The sequence below is a fragment of the Megascapheus bottae genome, chromosome 2, assembly GCF_031878675.1.
Source record: "Megascapheus bottae isolate mThoBot1 chromosome 2, mThoBot2.hap1, whole genome shotgun sequence".
Lineage (NCBI taxonomy): Eukaryota > Metazoa > Chordata > Mammalia > Rodentia > Geomyidae > Megascapheus > Megascapheus bottae.
In genome coordinates, this window is record NC_143510.1 from 89,873,543 (window position 1) to 89,895,854 (window position 22,312).

Genomic DNA, 22,312 nt, shown 5'->3' on the forward strand with positions numbered 1-22,312 from the left:
GGAGGACACAGTGGAGGAGGACACAGTGGAGGAGGACACAGTGGAGGACACAGTGGAGGAGGACACAGTGGAGGACACAGTGGAGGAGGACACAGTGGAGGAGGACACAGTGGAGGACACAGTGGAGGAGGGCACAGTGGAGGAGGACACAGTGGAGGAGGACACAGTGGAGGAGGACACAGTGGAGGACACAGTGGAGGAGGACACAGTGGAGGAGGACACAGTGGAGGACACAGTGGAGGAGGACACTGTGGAGGAGGGCACAGTGGAGGAGGACACAGTGGAGGAGGACACAGTGGAGGACACAGTGGTGGAGGACACAGTGGAGGAGGACACAGTGGAGGAGTACACAGTGGAGGAGGACACTGTGGAGGAGGGCACAGTGGAGGACACAGTGGAGGAGGACACATTGGAGAAAGACACAGTGGAGGAAGACATAGTGGAGGAGGACACAGTGGAGGAGGACACAGTGGAGGAGGACACAGTGCAGGACACAGTGGAGGAGGACACAGTGGAGGAGGACAGTGGAGGACACAGTGGAGGAGGACACAGTGGAGGAGGACATTGTGGAGGAGGGCACAGTGGAGGAGGACACAGTGGAGGAGGACACAGTGGAGGAGAACACAGTGGAGGAGGTCACAGTGGAGGGCACAGTGGAGGAGGACACAGTGGAGGACACAGTGGAGGAGGACACAGTGGAGGAGGACACAGTGGAGGAGAACACAGTGGAGGAGGACACAGTGGAGGGCACAGTGGAGGAGGACACAGTGGAGGAGGATACAGTGGAGGGCACAGTGGAGGAGGACACAGTGGAGGAGGACACTGTGGAGGAGGATACAGTGGAGGAGGACACAGTGGAGGGCACAGTGGAGGAGGACACAGTGGAGGACACAGTGGAGGAGGACACAGTGGAGGAGGACACAGTGGAGGAGGACACAAAGGAGGAGGACACAGTGGAGGAGGACACAGTGGAGGACACAGTGGAGGAGGACACAGTAGAGGAGGCCACAGTGGAGGACACACTGGAGGAGGACACAGTGGAGGAGAACACAGTGGAGGAGGACACAGTGGAGGACACAGTGGAGGACACAGAGGAGGACACAGTGGAGGAGGACACAGTGGAGGAGGACACAGTGGAGGAGGACACAGTGGAGGAGGACACAGTGGAGGAGGACAGTGGAGGAGGACAGAGTGAAGGAGGACACAGTGGAGGACACAGTGGAGGAGGACACAGTGGAGGAGGGCACAGTGGAGGAAGGCACAGTGGAGGAGGGCACAGAAGAGGACACAGTGGAGGAGGACACAGTGGAGGACACAGTGGAGGAGGACACAGTGGAGGAGGACACAGTGGAGGACACAGTGGAGGAGGACACAGTGGAGGACACAGTGGAGGAGGACACAGTGGAGGAGGACACAGTGGAGGACACAGTGGAGGAGGGCACAGTGGAGGAGGACACAGTGGAGGAGGACACAGTGGAGGAGGACACAGTGGAGGAGGACACAGTGGAGGACACAGTGGAGGAGGACACAGTGGAGGAGGACACAGTGGAGGACACAGTGGAGGAGGACACTGTGGAGGAGGGCACAGTGGAGGAGGACACAGTGGAGGAGGACACAGTGGAGGACACAGTGGTGGAGGACACAGTGGAGGAGGACACAGTGGAGGAGTACACAGTGGAGGAGGACACTGTGGAGGAGGGCACAGTGGAGGACACAGTGGAGGAGGACACATTGGAGAAAGACACAGTGGAGGAAGACATAGTGGAGGAGGACACAGTGGAGGAGGACACAGTGGAGGAGGACACAGTGCAGGACACCGTGGAGGAGGACACAGTGGAGGAGGACAGTGGAGGACACAGTGGAGGAGGACACAGTGGAGGAGGACATTGTGGAGGAGGGCACAGTGGAGGAGGACACAGTGGAGGAGGACACAGTGGAGGAGAACACAGTGGAGGAGGTCACAGTGGAGGGCACAGTGGAGGAGGACACAGTGGAGGACACAGTGGAGGAGGACACAGTGGAGGAGGACACAGTGGAGGAGAACACAGTGGAGGAGGACACAGTGGAGGGCACAGTGGAGGAGGACACAGTGGAGGAGGATACAGTGGAGGGCACAGTGGAGGAGGACACAGTGGAGGAGGACACAGTGGAGGAGGACAGTGGAGGAGGACACAGTGAAGGAGGACACAGTGGAGGACACAGTGGAGGAGGACACAGTGGAGGAGGACACAGTGGAGGAGGACACAGTGGAGGAGGACAGTGGAGGAGGACACAGTGGAGGAGGACACAGTGGAGGAGGACACAGTGGAGGAGGACAGTGGAGGAGGACACAGTGAAGGAGGACACAGCGGAGGACACAGTGGAGGAGGACACAGTGGAGGAGGACACAGTGGAGGAGGACAGTGGAGGAGGACACAGTGGAGGAGGACACAGTGGAGGAGGACACAGTGGAGAGGGACACAGTGGAGGAGGACACAGTGGAGGAGATCAGTGGAGGAGGACACAGTGAAGGAGGACACAGTGGATGAGGACACAGTGGAGGAGGACACAGTGGAGGAGGACACAGTGGAGGACACAGTGGAGGAGGACACAGTGGAGGAGGACACAGTGGAGGACACAGTGGAGGAGGACACAGTGGAGGACACAGTGGAGGAGGACACAGTGGAGGAGGACACTGTGGAGGAGGGCACAGTGGAGGACACAGTGGAGGAGGACACAGTGGAGGAGGACACAGTGGAGGAGAACACAGTGGAGGAGGACACAGTGGAGGGCACAGTGGAGGAGGACACAGTGGAGGAGGATACAGTGGAGGGCACAGTGGAGGAGGACACAGTGGAGGAGGACACTGTGGAGGAGGATACAGTGGAGGAGGACACAGTGGAGGGCACAGTGGAGGAGGACACAGTGGAGGACACAGTGGAGGAGGACACAGTGGAGGAGGACACAGTGGAGGAGGACACAAAGGAGGAGGACACAGTGGAGGAGGACACAGTGGAGGACACAGTGGAGGAGGACACAGTAGAGGAGGCCACAGTGGAGGACACACTGGAGGAGGACACAGTGGAGGAGAACACAGTGGAGGAGGACACAGTGGAGGACACAGTGGAGGACACAGAGGAGGACACAGTGGAGGAGGACACAGTGGAGGAGGACACAGTGGAGGAGGACACAGTGGAGGAGGACACAGTGGAGGAGGACAGTGGAGGAGGACAGAGTGAAGGAGGACACAGTGGAGGACACAGTGGAGGAGGACACAGTGGAGGAGGGCACAGTGGAGGAAGGCACAGTGGAGGAGGGCACAGAAGAGGACACAGTGGAGGAGGACACAGTGGAGGACACAGTGGAGGAGGACACAGTGGAGGAGGACACAGTGGAGGACAGGTGGAGGAGGACACAGTGGAGGACACAGTGGAGGAGGACACAGTGGAGGAGGACACAGTGGAGGACACAGTGGAGGAGGGCACAGTGGAGGAGGACACAGTGGAGGAGGACACAGTGGAGGAGGACACAGTGGAGGAGGACACAGTGGAGGACACAGTGGAGGAGGACACAGTGGAGGAGGACACAGTGGAGGACACAGTGGAGGAGGACACTGTGGAGGAGGGCACAGTGGAGGAGGACACAGTGGAGGAGGACACAGTGGAGGACACAGTGGTGGAGGACACAGTGGAGGAGGACACAGTGGAGGAGTACACAGTGGAGGAGGACACTGTGGAGGAGGGCACAGTGGAGGACACAGTGGAGGAGGACACATTGGAGAAAGACACAGTGGAGGAAGACATAGTGGAGGAGGACACAGTGGAGGAGGACACAGTGGAGGAGGACACAGTGCAGGACACAGTGGAGGAGGACACAGTGGAGGAGGACAGTGGAGGACACAGTGGAGGAGGACACAGTGGAGGAGGACATTGTGGAGGAGGGCACAGTGGAGGAGGACACAGTGGAGGAGGACACAGTGGAGGAGAACACAGTGGGAGGAGGTCACAGTGGAGGGCACAGTGGAGGAGGACACAGTGGAGGACACAGTGGAGGAGGACACAGTGGAGGAGGACACAGTGGAGGAGAACACAGTGGAGGAGGACACAGTGGAGGGCACAGTGGAGGAGGACACAGTGGAGGAGGATACAGTGGAGGGCACAGTGGAGGAGGACACAGTGGAGGAGGACACTGTGGAGGAGGATACAGTGGAGGAGGACACAGTGGAGGGCACAGTGGAGGAGGACACAGTGGAGGACACAGTGGAGGAGGACACAGTGGAGGAGGACACAGTGGAGGAGGACACAAAGGAGGAGGACACAGTGGAGGAGGACACAGTGGAGGACACAGTGGAGGAGGACACAGTAGAGGAGGCCACAGTAGAGGACACACTGGAGGAGGACACAGTGGAGGAGAACACAGTGGAGGAGGACACAGTGGAGGACACAGTGGAGGACACAGAGGAGGACACAGTGGAGGAGGACACAGTGGAGGAGGACACAGTGGAGGACACAGTGGAGGAGGACACAGTGGAGGACACAGTGGAGGAGGACACAGTGGAGGTGGACACAGTGGAGGACACAGTGGAGGACGATACAGTGGAGGAGGACACAGTGGAGGAGGACACAGTGGAGGAGGACACAGTGGAGGAGGACAGTGGAGGAGGACACAGTGAAGGAGGACACAGTGGAGGACACAGTGGAGGAGGACACAGTGGAGGAGGACACAGTGGAGGAGGACACAGTGGAGGAGGACAGTGGAGGAGGACACAGTGGAGGAGGACACAGTGGAGGAGTACACAGTGGAGGAGGACAGTGGAGGAGGACACAGTGAAGGAGGACACAGCGGAGGACACAGTGGAGGAGGACACAGTGGAGGAGGACACAGTGGAGGAGGACAGTGGAGGAGGACACAGTGGAGGAGGACACAGTGGAGGAGGACACAGTGGAGAGGGACACAGTGGAGGAGGACACAGTGGAGGAGATCAGTGGAGGAGGACACAGTGAAGGAGGACACAGTGGATGAGGACACAGTGGAGGAGGACACAGTGGAGGAGGACACAGTGGAGGACACAGTGGAGGAGGACACAGTGGAGGAGGACACAGTGGAGGACACAGTGGAGGAGGACACAGTGGAGGACACAGTGGAGGAGGACACAGTGGAGGAGGACACTGTGGAGGAGGGCACAGTGGAGGACACAGTGGAGGAGGACACATTGGAGAAAGACACAGTGGAGGAAGACATAGTGTAGGAGGGCACAGTGGAGGAGGACACAGTGGAGGAGGACACAGTGCAGGACACAGTGGAGGAGGACACAGTGGAGGAGGACAGTGGAGGACACAGTGCAGGAGGACACAGTGGAGGAGGACATTGTGGAGGAGGGCACAGTGGAGGAGGACACAGTGGAGGAGGACACAGTGGAGGAGAACACAGTGGAGGAGGTCACAGTGGAGGGCACAGTGGAGGAGGACACAGTGGAGGACACAGTGGAGGAGGACACAGTGGAGGAGGACACAGTGGAGGAGAACACAGTGGAGGAGGACACAGTGGAGGGCACAGTGGAGGAGGACACAGTGGAGGAGGATACAGTGGAGGGCACAGTGGAGGAGGACACAGTGGAGGAGGACACTGTGGAGGAGGACACAGTGGAGGAGGACACAGTGGAGGGCACAGTGGAGGAGGACACAGTGGAGGACACAGTGGAGGAGGACACAGTGGAGGAGGACACAGTGGAGGAGGACACAAAGGAGGAGGACACAGTGGAGGAGGACACAGTGGAGGACACAGTGGAGGAGGACACAGTAGAGGAGGACACAGTGGAGGACACACTGGAGGAGGACACAGTGGAGGAGAACACAGTGGAGGAGGACACAGTGGAGGACACAGTGGAGGACACAGAGGAGGACACAGTGGAGGAGGACACAGTGGAGGAGGACACAGTGGAGGACACAGTGGAGGAGGACACAGTGGAGGACACAGTGGAGGAGGACACAGTGGAGGTGGACACAGTGGAGGACACAGTGGAGGACGATACAGTGGAGGAGGACACAGTGGAGGAGGACACAGTGGAGGAGGACACAGTGGAGGAGGACAGTGGAGGAGGACACAGTGAAGGAGGACACAGTGGAGGACACAGTGGAGGAGGACACAGTGGAGGAGGACACAGTGGAGGAGGACACAGTGGAGGAGGACAGTGGAGGAGGACACAGTGGAGGAGGACACAGTGGAGGAGGACACAGTGGAGGAGGACAGTGGAGGAGGACACAGTGAAGGAGGACACAGTGGAGGACACAGTGGAGGAGGACACAGTGGAGGAGGACACAGTGGAGGAGGACACAGTGGAGGAGGACAGTGGAGGAGGACACAGTGGAGGAGGACACAGTGGAGGAGGACACAGTGGAGGAGGACACAGTGGAGGAGGACAGTGGAGGAGGACACAGTGGAGGAGGACACAGTGGAGGAGGACACAGTGGAGGAGGACACAGTGGAGGACACAGTGGAGGAGGACACAGTGGAGGAGGACACAGTGGAGGAGGACACAGTGGAGGAGGACACAGTGGAGGAGGACACAGTGGAGGAGGACAGTGGAGGAGGACACAGTGAAGGAGGACACAGTGGAGGAGCACACAGTGGAGGAGGACACAGTGGAGGAGGACACAGTGGAGGAGACACAGTGGAGGAGGACACAGTGGATGAGGACACAGTGGAGGAGGACACAGTGGAGGAGGACACAGTGGAGGACACAGTGGAGGAGGACACAGTGGAGGAGGACACAGTGGAGGACACAGTGGAGGAGGACACAGTGGAGGACACAGTGGAGGAGGACACAGTAGAGGAGGACACAGTGGAGGAGGACACAGTGGAGGAGGACACAGTGAAGGAGGACACAGTGGAGGAGACAGTGGAGGACTCAGTGGAGGAGGACACAGTGGAGGACACAGTGGAGGACACAGTGGAGGAGGACACAGTGGAGGAGGACACAGTGGAGGAGGACAGTGGAGGAGGACATAGTGGAAGAGGACACAGAGGAGGAGGACAGTGGAGGAGGACACAGTGGAGGAGGACACAGTGGAGGAGGACAGTGGAGGAGGACACAGTGAAGGAGGACACAGTGGAGGAGGACACAGTGGAGGAGGACACAGTGGAGGAGGACACAGTGGAGGACACAGTGGAGGAGGACACAGTGGAGGAGGACACAATGGAGGAGGGCACAGTGGAGGAGGGCACAGTGGAGGACACAGTGGAGGACACAGTGGAGGACACAGTGGAGGACACAGTGGAGGAGGACACAGTGGAGGACACAGTGGAGGAGGACACAGTGGAGGAGGACACAGTGGAGGAGGACACAGTGGAGGAGGACACAGTGGAGGACACAGTGGAGGAGGCCACAGTGGAGGAGGACACAGTGGAGGACACAGTGGAGGAGGACACAGTGGAGGAGGGCACAGTGGAGGAGGACACAGTGGACGAGGACACAGTGGAGGACACAGTGGAGGAGGACGCAGTGGAGAAGGACGCAGTGGAGGAGGATCCAGTGGAGGAGAACGCATTCGAGGAGGACACAGAGGAGGAGGACACAGTGGAGGACACAGTGGAGGACACAGTGGAGGAGGACACAGTGGAGGAGGACACAGTGGAGGAGGGCACAGTGGAGGACACAGTGGAGGAGGACACAGTGGAGGACACAGTGGAGGAGGACACAGTGGAGGAGGACACAGTGGAGGAGGACACAGTGGAGGACACAGTGCAGGAGGACACAGTGGAGGAGGACACAGTGGAGGAGGACACAGTGGAGGAGGACACAGTGGAGGACACAGTGGAGGAGGACACACTGGAGGACACAGTGGAGGACACAGTGGAGGACACAGTGGAGGAGGACACAGTGGAGGACACAGTGGAGGAGGACACAGTGGAGGAGAACACAGTGTAGGAGGACACAGTGGAGGAGGGCTCAGTGGAGGAGGACACAGTGGAGGAGGACACAGTGGAGGAGGACACAGTGGAGGACACAGTGGAGGAGGACACAGTGGAGGAGGACACAGTGGAGGACACAGTGGAGGAGGACACAGTGGAGGACACAGTGGAGGAGGACACAGTGGAGGTGGACACAGTGGAGGACACAGTGGAGGAGGACACTGGAGGAGGACACAGTGGAGGAGGACAGTGGAGGACACAGTGGAGGAGGACACAGTGGAGGAGGACACAGTGGAGGACACAGTGAAGGAGGACACAGTGGAGGAGCACACAGTGGAGGAGGACACAGTGGAGGAGGACACAGTGGAGGAGACACAGTGGAGGAGGACACAGTGGAGGAGGACACAGTGGAGGAGGACACAGTGGAGGAGGACACAGTGGAGGACACAGTGGAGGAGGACACAGTGGAGGAGGACACAGTGGAGGAGGACACAGTGGAGGAGGACACAGTGGAGGAGGACACAGTGGAGGACACAGTGGAGGAGGACACAGTGGAGGACACAGTGGAGGAGGACACAGTGGAGGAGGACACAGTGGAGGAGGACACAGTGGAGGACACAGTGGAGGACTCAGTGGAGGAGGACACAGTGGAGGACACAGTGGAGGAGGACACAGTGGAGGAGGACACAGTGGAGGACATAGTGGAGGAGGACACAGTGGAGGAGGACACAGTGGAGGAGGGCACAGTGGAGGAGGACACAGTGGAGGAGGACACAGTGGAGTAGGACACAGTGGAGGACACAGTGGAGGAGGACACAGTGGAGGAGGACACAGTGGAGGACACAGTGGAGGAGGACACAGTGGAGGACACAGTGGAGGAGGACACAGTGGTGGAGGACACAGTGGAAGACACAGTGGAGGAGGACACAGTGGAGGACACAGTGGAGGAGGACAGTGGAGGAGCACACAGTGGAGGAGGGCACAGTGGAGGAGGACGCAGTGGAGGAGGATGCAGTGGAGGAGGACCCAGTGGAGGAGAACGCATTGGAGGAGGACACACAGGAGGAGGACACAGTGGAGGACACAGTGGAGGAAAAAGTGGAGGACACAGTGGAGGAGGATACAGTGGAGGAGGACGCATTGGAGGAGGACACAGAGGAGGAGGACACAGTGGAGGACACAGTGGAGGAGGACACAGTGGAGGAGGGCACAGTGGAGGAGGGCACAGTGGAGGACACAGTGGAGGAGGACACAGTGGAGGACACAGTGGAGGAGGACACATTGGAGGAGGACACAGTGGAGGAGGACACAGTGGAGGACACACTGGAGGACACAGTGGAGGAGGACACAGTGGAGGAAACAGTGGAGGAGGACACAGTGGAGGAGGACACAGTGGAGGAGGACACAGTGGAGGAGGACACAGTGGAGGAGGACACAGTGGAGGAGGGCACAGTGGAGGAGGACACAGTGGAGGACACAGTGGAGGAGGACACAGTGGAGAAGGACCCAGTGGACGAGGGCACAGTGTAGGAGGACACAGTGGAGGAGGACACAGTGGAGGAGGACACAGTGGAGGAGGACACAGTGGAGGTGGACACACTGGAGGAGGACACAGTGGAGGAGGACACAATGGAGTAGGACACAGTGGAGGAGGACACAGTGGAAGAGGACACTGGAGGAGGACACAGAGGCGGAGGACAGTGGAGGAGGACACAGTGGAGGACACTGTGGAGGACACAGTGGAGGAGAACACAGTGGAGGACACAGTGGGGGAGGGCACAGTGGAGGAGGACACAGGGGAGGAGGACACAGTGGAGGAGGACAGAGTGGAGGACACAGTGGAGGAGGACACAGTGGAGGACGACCCAGTGGACGAGGGCACAGTGGAGGAGGACACAGTGGAGGAGGACACAGTGGAGGAGGACACAGTGGAGGAGGACCCAGTGGAGGAGGGCACAGTGTAGGAGGACACAGTGTAGGAGGACACAGTGGAGGAGGACACAGTGTAGGAGGACACAGTGGAGGAGGACACACTGGAGGAGGACACAGTGGAGGAGGACACAGTGGAGGAGGACACAGTGGAGGAGGACACAGTGGAAGAGGACACTGGAGGAGGACACAGAGGAGGAGGACAGTGGAGGAGGACACAGTGGAGGACACTGTGGAGGACACAGTGGAGGAGGACATAGTGGAGGACACAGTGGAGGAGGACAGTGGAGGAGGACACAGTGAAGGAGGACACAGTGGAGGAGGACAGTGGAGGAGGACAAAGTGGAGGAGGACACAGAGGAGGAGGACAGTGGAGGAGGACACAGTGGAGGAGGACACTGTGGAGGACACACTGGAGGCGGACACAGTGGAGGAGGACACAGTGGAGGAGGACAGTGGAGGAGGACACAGTGGAGGAGGACACAGTGGAGGATGACACAGTGGATGAGGGCACAGTGGAGGACACAGTGGAGGATGACACAGTGGAGGAGGACACAGTGGAGGACACAGTGGAGGACACAGTGGAGGAGGACACAGTGGAGGAGGACACAGTGGAGGACACAGTGGAGGACACAGTGGAGGAGGACACAGTGGAGGAGGACACAGTGGAGGACACAGTGGAGGAGGGCACAGTGGAGGACACAGTGGAGGAGGACACAGTGGAGGAGGACACAGTGGAGGAGGACACAGTGGAGGACACACTGGAGGCGGACACAGTAGAGGAGGACAGTGGAGGAGGACACAGTGGAGGAGGACACAGTGGAGGAGGACACAGTGGAGGAGGACATAGTGGAGAAGGACACAGAGGAGGAGGACAGTGGAGGAGGACACAGTGGAGGACACAGTGGAGGACTCAGTGGAGGAGGACACATTGGAGGACACAGTGGAGGAGGACACAGTGGAGGAGGACACAGTGGAGGAGGACACAGTGGAGGAGGACATAGTGGAGGAGGACACAGAGGAGGAGGACAGTGGAGGAGGACACAGTGAAGGAGGACACAGTGGAGGGGGACACAGTGGAGGAGGACAGTGGAGGAGGACACAGTGAAGGAGGACACAGTGGAGGACACAGTGGAGGACTCAGTGGAGGAGGACACAGTGGAGGACACAGTGGAGGAGGACACAGAGGAGGACACAGTGGAGGACACAGTGGAGGAGGACACAGTGGAGGAGGACACAGTGGAGGAGGACACAGTGGAGGAGGACACAGAGGAGGAGGACACAGTGGAGGACACAGTGGAGGACACAGTGGAGGAGGACACAGTGGAGGAGGACACAGTGGAGGAGGACACAGTGGAGGAGGGCACAGTGGAGGACACAGTGGAGGAGGACACAGTGGAGGACACAGTGGAAGAGGACACTGGAGGAGGACACAGAGGCGGAGGACAGTGGAGGAGGACACAGTGGAGGACACTGTGCAGGACACAGTGGAGGAGGACACAGTGGAGGAGGACACATTGGAGGACACAGTGCAGGAGGACACAGTGCAGGAGGACACAGTTGAGGACACAGTGGAGGAGGACACAGTGGAGGAGGACACAGTGGAGGACACAGTGGAGGAGGACACAGTGGAGGACACAGTGGAGGACACAGTGGAGGAGGACACAGTGGAGGATATAGTGGAGGAGGAAACAGTGGAGGAGAACACAGTGGAGGAGGACACAGTGGAGGAGGGCTCAGTGGAGGAGGACACAGTGGAGGAGGACACAGTGGAGGAGAACACAGTGGAGGACACAGTGGAGAAGGACACAGTTGAGGAGGACACAGTGGAGGACACAGTGGAGGACACAGTGGAGGAGGAAACAGTGGAGGACACAGTGGAGGAGGACACAGTGGAGGACACAGTGGAGGAGGACACAGTGGAGGAGGACACAGTGGAGGAGGGCACATTGGAGGAGGACACAGTGGAGGAGGACACAGTGGAGGAGGACACAGTGGAGGACACAGTGGAGGAGGACACAGTGTAGGAGGGCACAGTGGAGGAGGACACAGTGGAGGAGGACACAGTGTACGAGGACACAGTGGACGAGGACACAGTGGAGGACACAGTGGAGGACACAGTGGAGGAGGACACAGTGAAGGACACAGCGGGGGACACAGTGGAGGAGGACACAGTGGAGGACACAGTGGAGGAGGACAGAGTGGAGGAGGACACAGTGGAGGAGGACACAGTGGAGGAGGACACAGTGTAGGACACAGTGGAGGACACAGTGGAGGAGGACACAGTGGAGGACACAGTGGAGGACAGAGTGGAGGAGGACAGAGTGGAGGAGGACACAGTGGAGGAGGACACAGTGGAGGAGGACACAGTGGACGAGGACACAGTGGACGAGGACACAGTTGAGGACACAGTGGAGGACACAGTGGAAGAGGACACAGTGGACGAGGACACAGTGGACGAGGACACAGTGGAGGACACAGTGGAGGACACAGTGGAGGAGCACACAGTGGAGGACACAGCAAAGGACACAGTGGAGGAGGACACAGTGGAGGACACAGTGGAGGAGGACACAGTGGAGGACACAGTGGAGGACACAGTGGAGGAGGACACAGTGGAGGAGGACACGGTGGAGGAGGACACAGTGGAGGAGGACACAGTGGAGGAGGGCACAGTGGAGGACACAGTGGAGGAGGACACAGTGGAGGACACAGTGGAGGACACAGTGGAGGAGGACACAGTGGAGGACACAGTGGAGGAGGACAGTGGAGGAGCACACAGTGGAGGAGGGCACAGTGGAGGAGGACGCAGTGGAGGAGGACGCAGTGGAGGAGGCCCCAGTGGAGGAGAACGCATTGGAGGAGGACACACAGGAGGAGGACACAGTGGAGGACACAGTGGAGGAAACAGTGGAGGACACAGTGGAGGAGGATACAGTGGAGGAGGACAGTGGAGGAGGACACAGTGGAGGACACACTGGAGGACACAGTGGAGGAGGATACAGTGGAGGAGGACACAGTGGAGGAGGACACAGTGGAGGACACAGTGGAGGAGGACACAGTGGAGGAGGACACAGTGGAGGACACAGTGGAAAAGTACACAGTGGAGGAGGACACAGTGGAGGAGGACACAGTGGAGGAGGACACAGTGGAGGAGGACACAGTGGAGGACACAGTGGAGTGGGACACAGTGGAGGACACAGTGGAGGAGGACACAGTGGAGGAGGACACAGTGGAGGAGGGCACAGTGGAGGAGGACACAGTGGAGGAGGACACAGTGTAGGAGAACACAGTGGAGGAGGACACAGTGGAGGAGGGCCCAGTGGACGAGGGCACAGTGGAGGAGGACACAGTGGAGGAGGACACATTGGAGGAGGACACAGTGGAGGACACAGTGGAGGAGGACACAGTGGAGAAGGACCCAGTGGACGAGGGCACAGTGTAGGAGGACACAGTGGAGGAGGACACAGTGGAGGAGGACACAGTGGAGGAGGACACAGTGGAGGTGGACACACTGGAGGAGGACACAGTGGAGGAGGACACAGTGGAGTAGGACACAGTGGAGGAGGACACAGTGGAAGAGGACACTGGAGGAGGACACAGAGGCGGAGGACAGTGGAGGAGGACACAGTGGAGGACACTGTGGAGGACACAGTGGAGGAGGACACAGTGGAGGACACAGTGGAGGAGGGCACAGTGGAGGAGGACACAGGGGAGGAGGACACAGTGGAGGAGGACACAGTGGAGGAGGACATAGTGGAGGAGGACACAGAGGAGGAGGACAGTGGAGGAGGACACAGTGAAGGAGGACACAGTGGAGGGGGACACAGTGGAGGAAGACAGTGGAGGAGGACACAGTGGAGGACACAGTGGAGGACTCAGTGGAGGAGGACACATTGGAGGACACAGTGGAGGAGGACACAGTGGAGGAGGACACAGTGGAGGAGGACACAGTGGAGGAGGACATAGTGGAGGAGGACACAGAGGAGGAGGACAGTGGAGGAGGACACAGTGAAGGAGGACACAGTGGAGGGGGACACAGTGGAGGAGGACATTGGAGGAGGACACAGTGAAGGAGGACACAGTGGAGGACACAGTGGAGGACTCAGTGGAGGAGGACACAGTGGAGGACACAGTGGAGGAGGACACAGAGGAGGACACAGTGGAGGACACAGTGGAGGAGGACACAGTGGAGGAGGACACAGTGGAGGAGGACACAGTGGAGGAGGACACAGAGGAGGAGGACACAGTGGAGGACACAGTGGAGGACACAGTGGAGGAGGACACAGTGGAGGAGGACACAGTGGAGGAGGACACAGTGGAGGAGGGCACAGTGGAGGACACAGTGGAGGAGGACACAGTGGAGGACACAGTGGAAGAGGACACTGGAGGAGGACACAGAGGCGGAGGACAGTGGAGGAGGACACAGTGGAGGACACTGTGCAGGACACAGTAGAGGAGGACACAGTGGAGGAGGACACATTGGAGGACACAGTGTAGGAGGACACAGTGCAGGAGGACACAGTTGAGGACACAGTGGAGGAGGACACAGTGGAGGAGGACACAGTGGAGGACACAGTGGAGGAGGACACAGTGGAGGACACAGTGGAGGACACAGTGGAGGAGGACACAGTGGAGGATACAGTGGAGGAGGAAACAGTGGAGGAGAACACAGTGGAGGAGGACACAGTGGAGGAGGGCTCAGTGGAGGAGGACACAGTGGAGGAGGACACAGTGGAGGAGAACACAGTGGAGGACACAGTGGAGAAGGACACAGTTGAGGAGGACACAGTGGAGGACACAGTGGAGGACACAGTGGAGGAGGAAACAGTGGAGGACACAGTGGAGGAGGACACAGTGGAGGACACAGTGGAGGAGGACACAGTGGAGGAGGACACAGTGGAGGAGGGCACATTGGAGGAGGACACAGTGGAGGAGGACACAGTGGAGGAGGACACAGTGGAGGACACAGTGGAGGAGGACACAGTGTAGGAGGGCACAGTGGAGGAGGACACAGTGGAGGAGGACACAGTGTACGAGGACACAGTGGACGAGGACACAGTGGAGGACACAGTGGAGGACACAGTGGAGGAGGACACAGTGAAGGACACAGCGGGGGACACAGTGGAGGAGGACACAGTGGAGGACACAGTGGAGGAGGACAGAGTGGAGGAGGACACAGTGGAGGAGGACACAGTGGAGGAGGACACAGTGTAGGACACAGTGGAGGACACAGTGGAGGAGGACACAGTGGAGGACACAGTGGAGGACACAGTGGAGGAGGACAGAGTGGAGGAGGACACAGTGGAGGAGGACACAGTGGAGGAGGACACAGTGGACGAGGACACAGTGGACGAGGACACAGTTGAGGACACAGTGGAGGACACAGTGGAAGAGGACACAGTGGAAGAGGACACAGTGGACGAGGACACAGTGGAGGACACAGTGGAGGACACAGTGGAGGAGCACACAGTGGAGGACACAGCAAAGGACACAGTGGAGGAGGACACAGTGGAGGACACAGTGGAGGAGGACACAGTGGAGGACACAGTGGAGGACACAGTGGAGGAGGACACAGTGGAGGAGGACACGGTGGAGGAGGACACAGTGGAGGAGGACACAGTGGAGGAGGACACAGTGGAGGAGGGCACAGTGGAGGACACAGTGGAGGAGGACACAGTGGAGGACACAGTGGAGGACACAGTGGAGGAGGACACAGTGGAGGACACAGTGGAGGAGGACAGTGGAGGAGCACACAGTGGAGGAGGGCACAGTGGAGGAGGACGCAGTGGAGGAGGACGCAGTGGAGGAGGACCCAGTGGAGGAGAACGCATTGGAGGAGGACACACAGGAGGAGGACACAGTGGAGGACACAGTGGAGGAAACAGTGGAGGACACAGTGGAGGAGGATACAGTGGAGGAGGACACAGTGGAGGAGGACACAGTGGAGGACACACTGGAGGACACAGTGGAGGAGGATACAGTGGAGGAGGACACAGTGGAGGAGGACACAGTGGAGGACACAGTGGAGGAGGACACAGTGGAGGAGGACACAGTGGAGGACACAGTGGAGGAGGACACAGTGGAGGACACAGTGGAAAAGTACACAGTGGAGGAGGACACAGTGGAGGAGGACACAGTGGAGGAGGACACAGTGGAGGAGGACACAGTGGAGGACACAGTGGAGTGGGACACAGTGGAGGACACAGTGGAGGAGGACACAGTGGAGGAGGACACAGTGGAGGAGGGCACAGTGGAGGAGGACACAGTGGAGGAGGACACAGTGTAGGAGAACACAGTGGAGGAGGACACAGTGGAGGAGGGCCCAGTGGACGAGGGCACAGTGGAGGAGGACACAGTGGAGGAGGACACATTGGAGGAGGACACAGTGGAGGACACAGTGGAGGAGGACACAGTGGAGAAGGACCCAGTGGACGAGGGCACAGTGTAGGAGGACACAGTGGAGGAGGACACAGTGGAGGAGGACACAGTGGAGGTGGACACACTGGAGGAGGACACAGTGGAGGAGGACACAGTGGAGTAGGACACAGTGGAGGAGGACACAGTGGAAGAGGACACTGGAGGAGGACACAGAGGCGGAGGACAGTGGAGGAGGACACAGTGGAGGACACTGTGGAGGACACAGTGGAGGAGGACACAGTGGAGGACACAGTGGAGGAGGGCACAGTGGAGGAGGACACAGGGGAGGAGGACACAGTGGAGGAGGATAGAGTGGAGGACACAGTGGAGGAGGACACAGTGGAGGAGGACCCAGTGGACGAGGGCACAGTGGAGGAGGACACAGTGGAGGAGGACACAGTGGTGGAGGGCACAGTGTAGGAGGACACAGTGGAGGAGGACACAGTGGAGGAGGACACAGTGGAGGAGGACACAGTGGAGGAGGACACAGTGGAAGAGGAGACTGGAGGAGGACACAGAGGAGGAGGACAGTGGAGGAGGACACAGTGGAGGACACTATGGAGGACACAGTGGAGGAGGACATAGTGGAGGACACAGTGGAGGAGGACAGTGGAGGAGGACACAGTGAAGGAGGACACAGTGGAGGAGAACAGTGGAGGAGGACAAAGTGGAGGAGGACACAGAGGAGGATGACACAGTGGATGAGGGCACAGTGGAGGACACAGTGGAGGATGACACAGTGGAGGAGGACACAGTGGAGGAGGACACAGTGGAGGAGGACACAGTGGAGGACACAGTGGAGGAGGACACAGTGGAGGACACAGGGGAGGAGGACACAGTGGAGGACACAGTGGAGGACACAGTGGAGGAGGACACAGTGGAGGACACAGTGGAGGAGGAAACAGTGGAGGAGAACACAGTGGAGGAGGACACAGTGGAGGAGGGCTCAGTGGAGGAGGACACAGTGGAGGAGGACACAGTGGAGGACACAGTGGAGAAGGACACAGTTGAGGAGGACACAGTGGAGGACACAGTGGAGGAGGAAACAGTGGAGGACACAGTGGAGGAGGACACAGTGGAGGACACAGTGGAGGAGGACACAGTGGAGGAGGACACAGTGGAGGAGGGCACATTGGAGGAGGACACAGTGGAGGAGGACACAGTGGAGGAGGACATAGTGGAGGACACAGTGGAGGAGGACACAGTGTAGGAGGGCACAGTGGAGGAGGACACAGTGGAGGAGGACACAGTGGAGGAGGACACAGTGTAGGACACAGTGGAGGAGGACACAGTGTACGAGGACACAGTGGACGAGGACACAGTGGAGGACACAGTGGAGGACACAGTGGAGGAGGACACAGTGAAGGACACAGCGGGGGACACAGTGGAGGAGGACACAGTGGAGGACACAGTGGAGGAGGACAGAGTGGAGGAGGACACAGTGGAGGAAGACACAGTGGAGGAGGACACAGTGTAGGACACAGTGGAGGACACAGTGGAGGAGGACACAGTGGAGGACACAGTGGAGGACACAGTGGAGGAGGACAGAGTGGAGGAGGACAGAGTGGAGGAGGACACAGTGGAGGAGGACACAGTGGAGGAGGACACAGTGGACGAGGACACAGTGGAGGACACAGTGGAGGACACAGTGGAAGAGGACACAGTGGACGAGGACACAGTGGACGAGGACACAGTGGAGGACACAGTGGAGGACACAGTGGAGGAGCACACAGTGGAGGACACAGCAAAGGACACAGTGGAGGAGGACACAGTGGAGGACACAGTGGAGGAGGACACAGTGGAGGAGGACACAGTGGAGGAGGACACAGTGGAGGACACAGTGGAGGAGGACACAGTGGAGGAGGACACGGTGGAGGAGGACACAGTGGAGGAGGACACAGTGGAGGAGGGCACAGTGGAGGACACAGTGGAGGAGGACACAGTGGAGGACACAGTGGAGGACACAGTGGAGGAGGACACAGTGGAGGACACAGTGGAGGAGGACAGTGGAGGAGCACACAGTGGAGGAGGGCACAGTGGAGGAGGACGCAGTGGAGGAGGACGCAGTGGAGGAGGACCCAGTGGAGGAGAACGCATTGGAGGAGGACACACAGGAGGAGGACACAGTGGAGGACACAGTGGAGGAAACAGTGGAGGACACAGTGGAGGAGGATACAGTGGAGGAGGACACAGTGGAGGAGGACACAGTGGAGGACACACTGGAGGACACAGTGGAGGAGGATACAGTGGAGGAGGACACAGTGGAGGAGGACACAGTGGAGGACACAGTGGAGGAGGACACAGTGGAGGAGGACACAGTGGAGGAGGACACAGTGGAGGAGGACACAGTGGAGGACACAGTGGAGGAGTACACAGTGGAGGAGGACACAGTGGAGGAGGACACAGTGCAGGAGGACACAGTGGAGGAGGACACAGTGGAGGACACAGTGGAGTGGGACACAGTGGAGGACACAGTGGAGGAGGACACAGTGGAGGAGGACACAGTGGAGGAGGGCACAGTGGATGAGGACACAGTGGAGGAGGACACAGTGGAGGAGGACACAGTGGAGGAGAACACAGTGGAGGAGGGCCCAGTGGACGAGGGCACAGTGGAGGAGGACACAGTGGAGGCGGACACATTGGAGGAGGACACAGTGGAGGACACAGTGGAGGAGGACACAGTGGAGAAGGACCCAGTGGACGAGGGCACAGTGTAGGAGGACACAGTGGAGGAGGACACAGTGGAGGATGACACAGTGGAGGAGGACACAGTGGAGGTGGACACACTGGAGGAGGACACAGTGGAGGAGGACACAGTGGAGTAGGACACAGTGGAGGAGGACACAGTGGAAGAGGACACTGGAGGAGGACACAGAGGAGGAGGACAGTGGAGGAGGACACAGTGGAGGACACTGTGGAGGACACAGTGGAGGAGGACATAGTGGAGGACACAGAGGCGGAGGACAGTGGAGGAGGACACAGTGGAGGACACTGTGGAGGACACAGTGGAGGAGGACACAGTGGAGGACACAGTGGAGGAGGGCACAGTGGAGGAGGACACAGGGGAGGAGGACACAGTGGAGGAGGATAGAGTGGAGGACACAGTGGAGGAGGACACAGTGGAGGAGGACCCAGTGGACGAGGGCACAGTGGAAGAGGACACAGTGGAGGAGGACACAGTGGAGGAGGACACAGTGGAGGAGGGCATAGTGTAGGAGGACACAGTGGAGGAGGACACAGTGGAGGAGGACACAGTGGAGGAGGACACCGTGGAGGAGGACACAGTGGAAGAGGACACTGGAGGAGGACACAGAGGAGGAGGACAGTGGAGGAGGACACAGTGGAGGACACTGTGGAGGACACAGTGGAGGAGGACATAGTGGAGGACACAGTGGAGGAGGACAGTGGAGGAGGACACAGTGAAGGAGGACACAGTGGAGGAGAACAGTGGAGGAGGACAAAGTGGAGGAGGACACAGAGGAGGAGGACAGTGGAGGAGGACACAGTGGAGGAGGACACAGTGGAGGACACACTGGAGGCGGACACAGTGGAGGAGGACACAGTGGAGGAGGACAGTGGAGGAGGACACAGTGGAGGAGGACACAGTGGAGGATGACACAGTGGATGAGGACACAGTGGAGGAGGACACAGTGGAGGAGGACACAGTGGAGGACACAGTGGAGGAGGACACAGTGGAGGAGGACACAGTGGAGGACACAGTGGAGGACACAGTGGAGGAGGACACAGTGGAGGAGGACACAGTGGAGGACACAGTGGAGGAGGGCACAGTGGAGGACACAGTGGAGGAGGACACAGTGGAGGAGGACACAGTGGTGGAGGACATAGTGGAGGAGGACACAGAGGAGGAAGACAGTGGAGGAGGACACAGTGGAGGAGGACACAGTGGAGGACTCAGTGGAGGAGGACACAGTGGAGGACACAGTGGAGGAGGACACAGTGGAGGAGGACACAGTGGAGGAGGACACAGTGGAGGAGGACATAGTGGAGGAGGACACAGAGGAGGAGGACAGTGGAGGAGGACACAGTGGAGGAGGACACAGTGGAGGACACAGTGGAGGAGGGCACAGTGGAGGACACAGTGGAGGAGGACACAGTGGAGGAGGACACAGTGGTGGAGGACATAGTGGAGGAGGACACAGAGGAGGAGGACAGTGGAGGAGGACACAGTGGAGGACACAGTGGAGGACTCAGTGGAGGAGGACACAGTGGAGGACACAGTGGAGGACTCAGTGGAGGAGGACACAGTGGAGGACACAGTGGAGGAGGACACAGTGGAGGAGGACACAGTGGAGGAGGACACAGAGGAGGAGGACAGTGGAGGAGGACACAGTGAAGGAGGACACAGTGGAGGACACAGTGGAGGACTCAGTGGAGGAGGACACAGTGGAGGACACAGTGGAGGAGGGCACAGTGGAGGACACAGTGGAGGAGGACACAGTGGAGGAGGACACAGTGGTGGAGGACATAGTGGAGGAGGACACAGAGGAGGAGGACAGTGGAGGAGGACACAGTGGAGGAGGACACAGTGGAGGACTCAGTGGAGGAGGACACAGTGGAGGACACAGTGGAGGAGGACACAGTGGAGGAGGACACAGTGGAGGAGGACACAGTGGAGGAGGACATAGTGGAGGAGGACACAGAGGAGGAGGACAGTGGAGGAGGACACAGTGGAGGAGGACACAGTGGAGGACACAGTGGAGGAGGGCACAGTGGAGGACACAGTGGAGGAGGACACAGTGGTGGAGGACATAGTGGAGGAGGACACAGAGGAGGAGGACAGTGGAGGAGGACACAGTGGAGGACACAGTGGAGGACTCAGTGGAGGAGGACACAGTGGAGGACACAGTGGAGGACTCAGTGGAGGAGGACACAGTGGAGGACACAGTGGAGGAGGACACAGTGGAGGAGGACACAGAGGAGGAGGACAGTGGAGGAGGACACAGTGAAGGAGGACACAGTGGAGGAGGACACAGTGGAGGAGGACAGTGGAGGAGGACACAGTGAAGGAGGACACAGTGGAGGACACAGTGGAGGACTCAGTGGAGGAGGACACAGTGGAGGACACAGTGGAGGAGGACACAATGGAGGAGGACACAGAGGAGGACACAGTGGAGGACACAGTGGAGGAGGACACAGTGGAGGAGGACACAGTGGAGGAGGACACAGTGGAGGACACAGTGGAGGAGGACACAGTGGAGGACACAGTGGAGGACACAGTGGAGGAGGACACAGTGGAGGAGGACACAGTGGAGGAGGACAGTGGAGGAGGACATAGTTAAGGAGGACACAGAGGAGGAGGACAGTGGAGGAGGACACAGTGGAGGAGGACACAGTGGAGGAGGACACAGTGGAGGTGGACACAGTGGAGGACACAGTGGAGGAGGGCACAGTGGAGGAGGACACAGTGGAGGAGGACACAGTGGAGGAGGGCACAGTGGAGGAGGGCACAGTGGAGGACACAGTGGAGGAGGGCACAGTGGAGGACACAGTGGTGGACACACTTGAGGAGGGCACAGTGGAGGAGGGCGCAGTGGAGGAGGGCACAGTGGAGGAGGACACAGTGGAGGACGCAGTGGAGGAGGGCACAGTGGAGGACACAGTGGAGGAGGGCACAGTGGAGGACACAGTGGTGGACACACTGGAGGAGGGCACAGTGGAGGAGGGCGCAGTGGAGGAGGGCACAGTGGAGGAGGACACAGTGGAGGACACAGTGGAGGAGGACACAGTGGAGGACACTGTGGAGGAGGACACAGAGGAGGAGGGCACAGTGGAGGACACAGTGGAGGAGGACACAGTGGAGGAGGACACAGTGGAGGACACAGTGGAGGAGGGCGCAGTGGAGGAGGACACAGTGGAAGAGGGCACAGTGGAGGAGGACACAGTGGAGGAGGACACAGTGGAGGAGGACACAGTGCAGGACACAGTGGAGGAGGACACAGTGGAGGAGGGCACGCAGAGGAGGAGGGCACGCAGAGGAGGAGGGCACGCAGTGGAGGAGGGCACGCAGTGAAGGAGGACATACAGGAGGGCATGCAATGGAGAACACAGTGGAAGA